Here is a 14,485-nt window from a genome sequence, read left to right as displayed (position 1 = left end):
CACGGCTGAGCATGGCCCGGCCCCAGCAGCGACTGGGGGCTCCCCCCAGTTTCTCTCCTGAGCCTGACGTGCTGTGGGATGGGATGGGATGGTTTGGAATATCCCTTTGGGTGGTTGGGGTTCAGGTCTCCTGTCTCTGCTCCCTCCCGGCTTCTTGTGCCCCTTCCCTGAGCACGAGGCTGAACAGTCCCTGAGCAGGGCAAGTGCTGCTGAGCAACAACTGAACACCGGGTGTTATCAGCGCTGTGCTCAGAGGGAAGCCAGAAGAGCCTTGGAGCAGTGAGCAGGGAGAGAATTAACTCTATCCCAGCTGGAACCAGCACAGTCAGAGGATCCCAAGAACCACAGAACCACAGCCTGGTTTGGGGTGAAGGCACCTTAAAGCTCCTCCAGCCCCAACCCCTGCCCCGGGCAGGGACACCTTCCACTGGAGCAGGTTGCTCCGAGCCTTGTGGCAGTGGTTGAGGACACCGGTGTGGCACATACCTGGTCCCAGCACTGGTGCAGGATGGTCCACGCTGCCTGGAAATCTAACTGGATCCTAAGAATTCTCCCTGTGGGAGTTCTGGCTTGCTCCTGAGCACATCCCCTGGGAGATTGCTAATCCCCTGGGCTGAGGTTCAGCTCCAACCCAGCATGTTTGGTTTCAAGGGAGCCCTACAGGTATGTACATATTTGCTCCCAGTGGCTTTGGTGCTGGTCTCTCTCCAGCTACTTCCCAAATGAGGAGGGGATTTTAGCCTCCAGTGAGGAGAGTTCCAGAGAACAGCAGAACTGGGTGGCAGGGGGTGGAACTGGAGGAGCATCAAGGTCCGTTCCACCCCAAACCATCCCATGGTTCTGGGATGAAGCCACCCACCTCTGCAACCCTCCTGTCAGGGGTCACACACCATCAGCCTCAACGGAGATGGGCATCCAGGAGCCAGCGTAAATGGGGTGGAGGAAGAACAAGGAGAGTCTTGGCTTCTCCTTGGAGAAGGCTCCTTAAGGGGAGCCCTTAGAGCAGCTCCAGTGCCTAAAGGGGTCCAGGAAACCTGGAGAGGGGCTTCTACAACAGCGCGTAGGGATGGGATGAGGAGGAGGTTTCCAACTGGAAGAGAGAAGAGTTGGATGGGATAGAAGGAAGCTCTTTACTATGAGGGTGGTGCGACACTGGAAGGGGTTGAATGGAGAAGCTGTGGCTGCCCCATCCCTGGCAGTGTTCAAGGCCAGGTTGGACACAGGGGCTTGGAGCAACCTGCTCTAGGGGAAGGTGTCCCTGCCCATGGCAGGGGTTGGAACTGGATGATCTGAAGGTCACTTCCAAGCCAAACCATTCCATGAGTCTCTGATTCTCCAACTTCTTCCCACCTTCGTGCTGGCCTGGCTGGGGCAGAGTTAATTTTCTGCACAGCAGCAGCTCTGGGCTGTGTTTGGGAGTTGTGCTGGAAACTGTGTTGATAACAGAGATGTTTTCCTTATCGCTGAGCTGTGCTTACACACAGCCAAGGCCTTTGCTGCCCCTCACCCCACCGGAGAGAAGAACCACACGGAGCTGGGGGGGGACACAGTCAGGACATGCAACCCCAAGTGACCAGGGGACACCCCAGCCCATGCGGTGTCTACAGCACGTAAAGCTGGGGGAGAAGGAAGGGAGGGATGGTTGGAGTGATGGTGTTCCTCTTCCCAATCCATCACTGTGCTCTGCTGTCCTGGGGATGGCTCAACACCTGCCTGACCATGGAGGTGGGGAACGAATTCCTTGTTCTGCTTTACCTCTTAAACTGGCGTTATCCCATGTGTTTCCTCACTTTTACCCTTCCCATCCCACCGAGGGGGAATAAACGAGCGGCTGAGCTGGGCTCAGTGGCTGCCTGGGGTTAAACCACGACAGGTTTAGTGACCATAGACCAAAATGAACCAAAACCATCTTCTGTTTTGGATACTAAACCCATAAAAACGGCCTTTCCCAGTAGAACAAAGCTCCAACCTCCTGTGTCCACCAGTAACCAACATGCTGTAAGTTCATGGACTTTCTCCTTAGTCCTGAAGCCAAACAGCCTCAGAAGCTCCTCAACCAACAGGACCACCAGAGCCACCTCCTCAGGCACTGCAGTGCTGGAAGACACACACCAAACCCAGTCTCTCCAGTTGAACATGGCAGAGATGTGGCACCAGCATTTCAAACTACCCTCCTAGATCAGGAGAACTGAGACTGGGAGCTTCTCTCTCAAGCTAAAGCTGTAGGATCTCCATCACTGTTGAGGAAAGAGAGAAGATGTATTGGTGATTTCCACGATCTTCAGGCTGGTTCCTGAAGGAATTCCGAACACAAGTACAAAGTAGCCTTGAGGACAAGGTTTTGAGACATCCACATTGTGCTGTACAGCCCTTCATGACTCCAAACCCAGCTGCAGTGAAACACTGAGGACTTTACTCAGCCCCACCACACCACAAATGTATCAGAGCACATCTAAGGCTTTAGTTTCCTCCTGGCCTGGCCCCATCTACATCTGAAGTCACAGGAAACAGAGGCCAAACTGCATTAATCCCCATGGAAGTTGTGTGTTCTCAACAGTCTCCTGACATCCATCACATGAAGCCTTCATCAGCCGAGCCTCAGGGCTGACCTTTGCAGAAGAAAGGCTGGAAATGACACTTGAAAGATAAAGTGATGCCAAGAGTGAGGAAACAATGCTCTGGATGTTCCAGGCCGGGCTCTCACCTTCCTCTTCAGCAGAGGCTTTGTTTGGGGTGCGCTGGGATCCTGAGGCTGCTCTTCCTGCTGCACTGACAGCCTGCCTCCTCCTGGAGCACCTGCTGATGCTTCACTGGAGGTGAAGGAAAACCAGGGAATTCCCAGGCAGGGCAGTGCTGAACCACCTCCTGGGAACAGCAGTCTTGAAACGTCACATTGAGACTACCCCAGAAAGGCCAAACGATGCACTTCTTGCTTCCCCTCAACTCCATCCGTCTGTTTTCCCAAGCTTCCCAATAGGGATGGATAAAGAAGGACGTGGAGCTGCTGGAGCGAGGCCAGAGGAGGCCACGGAGCTGCTGCGAGGGCTGGAGCAGCTCTGCTCTGGAGCCAGGCTGAGAGAGCTGGGCTGGGGCAGCCTGGAGAAGAGAAGGCTCCTGAAGGGGACACCTTAGAGCAGCTCCAGTGCCTAAAGGGGCTCCAGGAAACCTGGAGAGGGGCTTTGGACAAGGGATGGAGGGACAGGCCAAGGGGAATGGCTTTAACCTGCCAGAGGGGAGATTGAGATGAGCTCTGAGGCAGAAGCTCTTCCCAAACCACTCTGTGATGATTCCATGAAAAGTTCCAGTACCTGCTTACCCACTGGAGAGCCTCCACAACTACACGTGCTCACACCAGGAGTACAGGATGGTGTTGCCCATTCCCTGGTTTAAGGATACAGCTGGAATATGCTTTTACCCTCTCCTTTTACCCTTCCTCCCTCCCCAGGGACCCAGCTGCCTGTGGCTCAAGGATCCCACACAGCCTTGGCCAGGCTGCTGTGCAACAGCAAGAGCTGCAGGGAAGAGTTGCAGAGAGTTAAACCAAGGGCAGGGGTGGGAGGATAACAAGCAGAGAGGTGCCATTTGCTGCTCAAGGATTCAATTAGGAGAAAACCCAGCTGAGGATGGTAAAAAAAGAACCCTGAAGAGCAAAGAGCACAAGGAGGAGGTGGTGATGGCTGCTGACAGCGAGCTGACAGCGCTGAGGAGCTGCGTCAGGGAGCAGCAAGGCCAAGAACCAGAAGTTCAAACCTCCTCCCTCTTGCAAGTACAGGATGTGACAGCCAAAGGCAGCAGAGCTGAAGCAAACATGAGAAGTTCTGCAAGGAGAGACGGGAAATGCAGCTCTCACCTGCAATACCACCGAGTTCTTAGTGGTGAAGGTGAAAGAAGAGGGTACCTCCATCCTGAGGGCAGTTCAGTGCTCATCTGTCTGTCAGCAACACCCCCATGTCAGCAGAGCAATAGGGAAATCAGTTAAAAGCACACAAAATGGGGCTGAAGTTGCAGGTTTGGCACCGAGAGCTGCTGAGAATGCGGAAGCTGCTTCCCCACTCACAAGGGAAGCCTTTATCTGCAGAGAGACTCAGGCAGCGCCACTGAAAGGACCATTTTCTGCTGGTTTGAGCCCAGAAATGGGTCTGGATTTTGTGGCCATGCGCTAATCCCGGAGCAGTCAGGCTGCATTTCAGCTCAGCACACTCGGGGGAGCCAAAATCATGGAATCCCAGAGCGGTTTGGGCTGAAGGGAGCTTAAAGCTCACCCAGCTCCAACCCCTCCCATGGGCAGGGACATCACCCACAGGCAGCCCCCTCAGGCCACAGGGAGGGAGCAATGGGGGGCCCAGCACCCTCTGCTGTGGTTTAACCCCCCCTGGCAACTTAATACCAGGCAGCTGCTGGCTCCATCCCCTCCTTGTGCCCCTTCCCTGAGCACGAGGCTGAACAGTCCCTGAGCAGGGCAAGTGCTGCTGAGCAACAACTGAACACCGGGTGTTATCAGCGCTGTGCTCAGAGGGAAGCCAAAAGAGCCTTGGAGCAGCGAGCAGGGAGAGAATTAACTCTATCCCAGCTGGAACCAGCATGGCTCCGAAACTGTGGGACCAGCACAGAGGATCCCAAGAATCCCAGCCTGGTTTGGGGTGAAGGGACCTTAAAGCTCCCCCAGCTCCAACCCCTGCCCCAGGCAGGGACACCTTCCACTAGAGCAGGTTGCTCCAAGCCCCTGTGTCCAACCTGGCCTTGAACACTGCCAGGGATGGGGCAGCCACAGCTTCTCTGGGCACCCTGTGCCAGCGCCTCAGCACCCTCACAGGGAAGAGCTTCTGCCTCAGAGCTCATCTCAATCTCCCCTCTGGCAGGTTAAAGCCATTCCCCTTGGCCTGTCCCTCCATCCCTTGTCCAAAGCCCCTCTCCAGGTTTCCTGGAGCCCCTTTAGGCACTGGAGCTGCTCTAAGGTCTCCCCTTCAGGAGCCTTCTCTTCTCCAGGCTGCCCCAGCCCAGCTCTCTCAGCCTGGCTCCAGAGCAGAGCTGCTCCAGCCCTCGCAGCAGCTCGTGGCCTTGCTCTGACTCACTGTTATCAATGTTATTGCCAGGCTGAAGCCAAACCACAGCCCTGCACCAGCAACCGGGGAGAACATGAACTCTGTCCCAGCTAAACCCAGACAGCAACAGAGCAAATTCAAGTCCAGGACTGCAGAGAGCTCAAGTGCTCCCTGGAATTCAATTTTCCTCTTTGGCAATAGCAGGAAAGAGATTCCTGGAGCTGGAGCACACCACTGGTAGAAAGAGGTTAGATCCGATGTGGATCACTGCCTGGCTCCAAAAGCACATCCTCAGTGCTCGCCTCCTTGCACCCAGTTGCACTTGTTCTCACTGCCCAGGCTCTGGGTATGAGTCTCTGAGGTGATTTACACACACGTCATGCACCAAATGAGCAGCTCTGTGAGCCAAATATAAGACTAATGTTACCAAGCCTGAGTGAGACACTGACAGAGACCATTATGTACCTGTCCCAAAGAGGAAAGCACCAAGAAAAACAACCAGGAGCTTCCCAAGCGTAAATCAAGCAGGATCTATATCCATGTGGGGGCTGATGGAGCACCCACACAGCCCCTGCTCGCTCCCCCTTGTTGCCAGACAGGGAGAGAAGAGCAGGAAAACCCAGAGCTTAAACTAAACACAGTTACAACAGGTCCTTCAACCCACACACAGGCACCAAACAACCCGGAGCAAGGCAAGGCCAAGCAGTGCCCTCCTCCCACGGCAGGGGGGTGCTCAGCCGGGCTCAGAAGCCAAGACCTTGGAAGTCAAAGCCACGCTGTTGCTCCTCCTCCAGCCCGGGTTTTGTTGCCAAGCACCACGTTAGGCAGAACTAAGCTCTTTGGGCAGCCCCCCCCCAGCCTGCTGAATCCTGCAATCCATGAATCCCAGGGGAAGGGAGCTCCAGGATCAGCTGCTCCAACCTTTCCAGGCACAGCATGACCTAGCCTGGATGCCCAGCTCCCTGTGCAGCCCAGCCTTAACAGTGTCCAGCACTGGGGAGTCACCACTTCCCCGGGGAGATTATTCCAGTCTCTGGTTGTTCTCATTGGGAAACATTCTCCTCTTGTGTCCAGTTGGAATCTCCCCAGCAGCAACTTGTTCCCATCACTCCTCGGCTTTCCCATGGGACTCCTTGTCCAAAGGGAGTCTCCATCTTCTCTGTAGCCACCCTTTAACCACTGCCCCATGGTGACAAGGTCTCCCTGAGCCTTCTCTTCTCCAGCTGGACAGTCCCGGCTCTCTCAGCCTTTCCTCAGTCCTTGGATCACCTTTATGGCCCTTCTCTGGACCCTCTCCAGCCCATCCACACCATCTTTGTACAGCAGGGACCAAACCTGAACCCAGAATTCCAGGGGTGGCCTGACCAGTGCTGAGCAGAGTGGGACAACGACACCTTCATCCATGCTGGGATGTTCCCAAGATCCCTGTTGGGTCTCTGCTGCAGCCACACACTGCTCACTCCTATGGAGCTTGTGTCCACCAGGTCCTTTCCCAGACCTGCTCCCAGCCTGGGCTGCACTCCTGGATTGTGCTTATCCAGGGCAAGACCCGACACTTGTCCTTGTTGGACTCTATGAGTGTCCTGTTATCCCACCCTTCCCCTCGCTTGGGGGGCACAGGAATAAAGCCCTGATGCTGCCCAAGCCCTGGCCACCAAGAGCCAACCCCTCAGTGTTTACCTACAGCACACGCTCCATCCCAGCCTGAGCCAGCACCACAGAGCAACACGATCCACTGGAACATTCCCAAAGTTCTCAGGTCTCCCCTGGGTTTTCCTGCTCAAGGTTCCCAGCTCGTGTTCCTCAGAGACCCACACACCAGGGAAGCAGCAATTCCTTTATTGTCAGCTGGTGAGGGCACGGATGTTACATTATGGACCATATCCCCAGGGATGTGATGATGTCCAGCCTTCCACTTCAGTCCCAGAAACTGGATCTCTTCTGCAGGTCCCTTTGCTTTATGGCAAAACCAGCCTTTGGAATGATCTTTCTTGAGGATTATTCCCTTCCTTTCTCAAACACTTTGTACTCCTGGTTGAAGCATTCCTTATCCAATTCCTGCCACAGCAGATCTTCACTGGGAGGAAGAGGAGAAGCATCCTCAGCCCTTGGGTATCACTCAACAGCTCTGGAGCAGGACCCCTCCTGGTGGGACCCTTTTTGGGTGCTGGACATCACCTGGACCTCTGCAGGTTGCTGCTGACCTCCACCACTTCCTGCAGGTGACAGACAAGGTGCTCCACTTGCCCCCCATCAACCAGACCCTCCTTGAGGGGACACCCCCCTTCAAGAGGAGGTGCCTGCACTGAGTCACTGCTTTAGCCACGGTGTCCACTGGTGGTATCCTCAGATCCAGCTCCTTTGAGGAACACAAAGCACAGGACAGATCCCAACCCAGCACGAGAGCTGAACGTGGATGAGGTGGCAGCACGTGTGCGGTGCTGGTGGCAGAGGGACACTTGTTACCGTTGCAAAGAGTCAAAACCAAACCCAGTTTCACACCTTTGGTTACTCCAGGACATTGGAGACACCGAGGAACCACCACGACACAGTTGGTAGATGAGTCCCAGAGGAGGAAAGGAGAAGAGGAGAAGGTGTAGTTGCTGTTGGTCTCCAGTGAATGGTTCCTGGAGGTCTGGGCTGATGGAATGAAGAAGCCAAACAGCAGAGCAGGCTCAAAGCACCACTTGTATCACAGGCTCCCCAGGGAACACAACCCAGCAGAGGCTGAAAGCTGCTGTTCCAGAGTAGCAGCTACACAGCAGTGAGTTAAATCTGGCACTCCACAACCAAACCTGCCCCATCACAAACCCCTCGCTGGGAGAGGAGAGGACCAAGATGTGCTGACCACAGAGGCACCAGCTCGCCCCACTGCCCAGCCAAGCAGGATGGGGGGGAAAGGGGGCACAAAGGCAAGGAAACACATGGGTCATGGTAAAGACAATCCAACACATGAAGGAAAAGGGCAAAAACTACCCCAGCAATGCAAAAGTGATTGTCACTGACCTTCCTCCACAGGCAAACCCATGCCCAGCCAAGCAGCAACCACCTTACAAGTCAAAACCACCTCTTGCTTCTTCCTCCGCCCCAGTTTTCACCCCCAAACGGGATGTTAGATGGGATGGAACATGCCTTTAGCTGGTCCAGGTCGGAGCTGAGCACCCTTCCAGCCTCCTGCCCACCCTCGGGGTGCAACTGAGCTTGTGCCAGCCCTGCTCAGCAGGAGCCAGGACACCGGTGGTGACCACCCCGAGCCCACCGAGCACTAACTCCAGCCCAGGCAGAGCCAGAGCCCTCGGTCACATCCTCCATGGGACACCCCAAAAAGCCTCTGTTCTGTTCCAGCACCCACAGGGTTCAATGCATCAGGGTTAGAGACACACACAAAGAGAAATCACAAGTCTTTCCACAAGTCAATCTTAAAACAAGCCCCAAAAGGGCATCTGAGTGCCTTCAAAAGGACATTTTGGCGCCTTCATGGCACGTCAGCAGCAGAAACCTAGTGGCTTTTCTCAGTTCTCACTTCCCATGTCAGGTTTAGAGCAGTCCAGATCCCACTCCCTGTTTCACAAGCACGTTATACCCCTCACACCTCCGAGCACATCGCAGACAAAGCAAACAGCAATATTTCCCCCTAAAACTCACTAAACCCCCCCAAACTCCATTCAGAACATTTCGCTGGATGGCAAACAAAGACCAAACCATTTTATTTACCTTCGGAAGTGAACCACAACAAAAAGCTCCCAATGTTCTGTTCCAGACAGCTCCTCGTCTGCTGAGGGCTGACACCAGCTCAGCCCCAAGCCAAACTGCAGGATACTTGGGAAGCAGGGAAAGGGAGGGAAGGAATCCAGTGTGGAACAGGGAGCAGCGAGTCTTGGAAGCGCTGGGAACCCCACCCTGGGATAAAGAGGTCTCAGTTGTATCAGTTGTCATAGAAGTTGGAGCTGAACCTCAGCGTAGTCCCTTCCATCCTCCACCCTTCAGTGTGGTTGTGCTGCCAGAGGGGTTATTTCTTTTAAATGGGGAATAAAATGCAATTAAAGACATTTCTTGTGCCCGAAAAGTGTCTTTTTCATAGGGAAAATAATTACCTCACCCTTACATCCACCCTCTGTTACATCCACCCTCCTCACGACCTCACATCACAGTTACAACATTTTAAATGTCTAATAAATAATCACATACCAGAGAGAAGAACACAACCCAAAAGTGAACACATGTTTCCACATCAGTTCTGGGCTGGAAACCAGGAGGGATGGTTGGGTTTGGGGTTGGGTTTTTTGTTGGTTGAGGGGTTTCAACAGCCACAATGCATTTGAAGCAGCTCCACACTGTTAAATAACCCTATAGATAAAGAAAACCTTAAACACTTAATGACTGCATTGAAACAACCACAACTGAGCCAAGCCACTAAAGCAGCACGTGCCTGAGTTGCAATCAGAGGTTAAATCACACACACGAGGTCCAGGGGTGACCACCACAACCCAGATCATGCTCCAGCGCTAAAGCCCTTTGCATTGAGAAGGGTTTTTGCTCCTATTCCAGTCACTTTGACCATCCCAGCTCAATTTCTCCCATCTTCCAAGCCCAGAAATGGGAAAACCACCTCTCCAGCCTGACCCCTGGGCTGTGGTGCTGGGAGATGTGTCCCATGGAGCTCCTCAGCGATCTTTACAGTGGACATGGGTGAATTTAATTGCATCCAGCGGCCGGTTTTGAACCCAAAACCTCTATTTCCACACCACCGAGGAGCTTTGTTTGGGGGAACGTGATGAATTTACGGGCTTTATTAGCCTGCGCTCCCAGCGGGGCGGCACCAGGCAGCCCTTCCCTATCTCCCCCAGCACATGAAAGCGGAGATTGAGCAAACACACGCCGCGTTATCAGCCCATTAACGCCGATACGAGCCACGGCTGCGGCCGCGCTGCCAACAGCAGCCCTTCACAACGCCGCTGCCGTCCGCGCTCACACCGCACCGGAACGAGCCGAACCCGCTCCCCGCTGCCGCAGGCCCCGCCGTGAGGGGCTGAGGGAAGGCGCCGGCCCCGCGGCGCCCTCCGCCGCCATTACGCGCGTCCCCTCAGCAGCACCGTGCGGGGGGGGGGGCCAGCACCGAGCTCCTACCTCCGGCGGGGCGCAGCCGGGCCGCCATCGGCCTCGCTCCCTCCGCTGCCCGCTCGCTGCCCCCCTCCCGCCGCCGCCGCTCGGGGCCGGGCCGGGCCGGGGGGAACCGCGGCCCTGAGGCGGGGCGCGGCGGGCCGGCCGGCTTCAGGGGCGGGGTCTGCGCATGCGCGAAGGGGCTGCCCGCGCTCGCCGCGAGGCATGGTGGGGGCTCTTCCCCGCCTATATAAGCGAGGCCCATCATGGCGGCGGCGGGCTGAGGTGGGGATGGAGGCGCCGTCTGGCAGGGTTGTTCTGTTCCCGCCATTGCACCCCTTGTGTCCATTATCGCTGCGTTATCCTGCTCCTTGTGTCTTTATTATACTGCTGGAGGTGTGTGCCACAGCCCTGTGGTGCAGCTGCTGGGCTGTGCTTCATAGAATCACAAAGTGGTTTGGGTTGAAGGGATCTTAAAGCTCCTCCAGCTCCAACCCCCTGCCACGGGCAGGGACACCTTCCACTAGAGCAGGTTGCTCCAAGCCCCTGTGTCCAACCTGGCCTTGAACACTGCCAGGGATGGGGCAGCCACAGCTTCTCTGGGCACCCTTCACCTCAGAGCTGGGCTGAGGGCACCTGCACCAGGGGAATGGGGAGACAGGAGGGTGCTGAGCAGCCTCCTTCCTCCTCCATCCTCCTCCTCTTCCCTTCCTGAACATCCCTCAGCACAAACACAAGCTGCTGGAATTCTCCTCTGCAGTGGCTCCACTTCGTGTCTCCCCAGTGTCTGCTCAGCCCCAGCTAAAGGCATGGATCCCTCTGCTCGGTTCTTCCCCAGGTGCCCTGGCTTTGACTGGGAGCCTGTGGCTGCCCCAGTTTATCCAGTTAGAACCAGCACGGAGCAGGAGAGCTGTGAGGCGCTGTCTCAGGGGGTTGTCCGTGCGCTGCCTGGAAGGAGCTTTGCTTTTGGAGCAGCGGTGTTAATACTGGTGCCTCCAACAGGCTTGTTTCCCTGTGGCACAGCGAGTCAGTGTCCTCAGACACAGGCTTCATGAGGACTAAAAAGCTCTGTCACCTCGGATGGCCCTGGCAGGTTTCAGCACTGCTGAGGCCACCACTGACCCATGGCACTGAGGCCTCGGCTACACGGTGTGTGAACACTTGCAGGGACGGTGACTCCAGCACTGCCCTGGGCAGCCTGTTCCAATGCCTGAGCACCCTTTGGGGAAGGAATTGTTCCTCAGCTCCATCTAAACCTCCCCTGGGGCAGCTTGAGGCCATTTCCTCTTGTCCCATCCCTTGTTCCTTGGGAGCAGAGACCAGCCCCCTCCTGGCTCCATCCTCCTGTCAGGCAGTTGCAGAGAGCGAGAAGGTCCCCCCTGAGCCTTCTCTTCTCCAGACTAAACCCCCCCAGGTCCCTCAGCCGTTCCTCATCACACTTGTGCTCCAGGCCCTGCACCAGCTCCATTGCCCTGCTCTGGCCCCGCTCCAGCCCCTCAATGTCTCTCTTGCAGTGAGGGGCCCAGAACCGACACAGGATTTGAGGTGCAGCCCCACCAGTGCCCAGCACAGGGGGACAACCACTGCCCTGGCCCTGGTGCTGAGCCAGGCCAGGATGCTGGTGGCTCCTTGTCTGCCTGGGCACAAGCTGCTCATGTTCAGCTCCATCAATCCAGCTCCTTTCCCATGAGCAGTTTCCAGCCGCTCTTCCCCAAGCCTGGAGCATTCCATGGGGTTGTTGTGCCCCAAGAGCAGCACCCAGCACTGAGCCTTGCTGAACCTCATCCCATTGCCCTCACCCCATGGCTCCAGCCTGCCCAGATCCCTTTGCAGATCCCCCACATTCCCACCCAACGTGTTGGGATTGGCTGTGCCCAGCTCTTTGCCTGGCTGCCGGCGCTGCGGAAGCTCTCGATGTGGCAGACAGCAGGAGCCCACGCAGCTGCCTTTTTAGCTCACTGGGAGTGGGCTGAGCAGCGCCCATCCGCTCGGATCCACACGGATCGCTCCAGCTTGGAAGCCACTTGGGTGTTTGTGCCTGGAGATCCCACACATACACCCAGCAAGTGCCTCCCTGGTGCTGGGGTTTGGGGCTGACACACACACAAGTCACTGCTCTCTGCCTCCAGGCGGGGATGAAGCTCCGCACTCACAAGGCGCTTTGGAAAGGAAGGTGTGTTGGAAACTAAAGGATGGGATCAGCTTTTAGGGGGAGATCATGGGATTCTGACGGCTTAAATGTGCGTTTAGGAGCATCCCAAGGGTGGGCTCTGCCTGCTTCCTGCTCTGGTGACTCTTTGGGACAGAAGCATTTGTATCAAAGAGAGGAATCTGGGAGTTGCAAAGGGATTGGAAGAAGAATCTTGTAGTTCTTAAGCGCTTCAGGCACTCAGGCCCTTGCTCCTGTGGAGAAATCCCCTTGGGATGGGGATTAGGCCCCTTAATGCAGCTCATTTTAGGTGTTTACAAGGTCTTTGCCAAACTCCGCATGTTCCTGACTCCTTTCCAAGCGGATGGAGGGTGCCCGGAGCCACAGCTGAGCTCTGGGACCTGCAAAGGGCAGGTCGCAAGTGGAGCAGCCCCAGGGCACGTTGCCAGGCTCATGGGAAGGGGTTGGATCCTTTTAATGGTAACATGAGCTGGATGACAAGGGTGTAAAACTTCATCCTGAATATGCGAACACGGATAAGGGATCTCAGAGTGGGAAAACAACAAGGGACCCGGCTTTTCCTGAGGGTGCTGAGTAATCCCAAACTGTCGTTACCCCTTTAGCTCTGACACACGCTGCTCCTGGGCAAAGTAAGGTCACAGAATCATGGAATGGGTTGGGAGGGACCTTAAAGCCCCTCCAGCCCCAACCCCTGCCCCGGGCAGGGACACCTTCCACTAGAGCAGGTTGCTCCAAGCCCCTGTGTCCAACCTGGCCTTGAACACTGCCAGGGATGGGGCAGCCACAGCTCCTCTGGGCATCCTGTGCCAGCGCCTCAGCACCCTCACAGGGAAGAGCTTCTGCCTCAGAGCTCATCTCAATCTCCCCTCTGGCAGGTTAAAGCCATTCCCCTTGGCCTGTCCCTACATCCCTTGTCCAAAGCCCCTCTCCAGGTTTCCTGGAGCCCCTTTAGGCACTGGAGCTGCTCTAAGGTGTCCCCTTCAGGAGCCTTCTCTTCTCCAGGCTGCCCCAGCCCAGCTCTCTCAGCCTGGCTCCAGAGCAGGGCTGCAGCAGTTTGGGACAAGGAGGGACGTTTTTGGGTCTGGAGTGGGGTTTTCCGGGTTTGGAACGGGGGGAAAACCAGAAAATATCTGAGGTTCTCCCCTCCCAGTCCAAAGGGGTTCCCGATTTCCTCCTCTGGCTCTTAAAGGGTCCCTGATGAGGCTTTTTGGGCGCTGCTTTGGCCACCAGGACCCCCAAACAGCCCAAATCCACCCAAACCAGCAGCGAGACGATGGGAAGGAGGGACGAGGAGCAGCGTGGGGGCACAGGGCTGGTCAATGCAGCAGCACCGGGACGTGCAGCCCCATGAGGGGCAGCAGAGGGGCCGTGCAGCACATCCCGGCCCCACAGGACACCGCGTCTGACCTTCCCCGCTGGCAGCGGGGCCGGGGCGCTGTGTGACAGCGCTGGGGACATTCCTGCGCTAACGCAGCCTCCCGGTGGCTCCTCTGACCTTGTGGGGCTGCCCTTGGCCCATCCCATTCCTGTTACCCCCCCCGCAGCCCGGGCTGGAGCTGGGGGCACAGCCCCATGTTGTCCCATCACCCGGGTCCTCTCAGACCCCAAAGTGAGCCAGGACCCCCCCCAAACCACTGTCCCCAGCAGCTCAGGTCCTCATCCTGCCCATACATGCCCATGGGGGGGTCCCTGCGCCCCCAAACCCAGCAAAGATCAGCAGGTCCAGGGGGGTCCAGCACCAAATCCATGGGGTTGCTCATGGTGGGATCATGGCGTGGGGACATCCAGACCCCCCCCCCCAGCATCTCCCACCCCTCAAAACGCACATGGGCAGGACCCAATGGCCCATCCCCTTGTGCCGGGGGGGGGATGCTCAGCACCCCCCAGGATCAGACCCTTTGGCCACGGGCTATTTATATCGTGGCTGGTGGCAGAGCCGGTCCTCAGCCATACAAGGAGCCATCTGCCACCCGGGGGGGGCAGTTGTCCCCAGGGTGCCACATTACAGGGCGTGAAAACAGGGGGGCTGTCACCACGCGCTCGTCTTACATCCCAAACAGGGCGCCGGGGACATCCCGGTGCCTTCGTGGGGACATTCCGTCATGTCTGTCCCATGATCCCGGGGCCCTGTGCCCCCAATCGGCACCCGGTTCCCTATGGATGAGGTGGGGAA

The 14,485-nt window shown here is 56.6% G+C and overlaps 1 protein-coding gene across 2 annotated transcripts in view; it reads right to left on the bottom strand.

Moving 5' to 3' along the window:
- The window catches only part of ZNF638 (zinc finger protein 638), a 54,137-nt gene that overhangs the window by 38,817 nt on the left and 835 nt on the right, over positions 1–14,485 (bottom strand). The window contains exon 1 of one of the 2 annotated variants that reach the window (XM_030492313.1): positions 10,170–10,322. The exons of the other annotated variant lie outside the window; for it this stretch is intronic. The gene's annotated coding sequence lies outside the window, so the exon portion shown is untranslated. Of the gene's footprint in view, positions 1–10,169; positions 10,323–14,485 lie in introns of those variants that run through there. 2 annotated transcript variants of the gene reach the window in all.

Source organism: Strigops habroptila, chromosome 7 (assembly GCF_004027225.2).
Source record: "Strigops habroptila isolate Jane chromosome 7, bStrHab1.2.pri, whole genome shotgun sequence".
In the NCBI taxonomy this organism is placed as follows: domain Eukaryota; kingdom Metazoa; phylum Chordata; class Aves; order Psittaciformes; family Psittacidae; genus Strigops; species Strigops habroptila.
The sequence above is the reverse complement of the archived record's forward strand: the minus strand, read 5'-3'. Positions and strand labels throughout refer to the sequence as shown.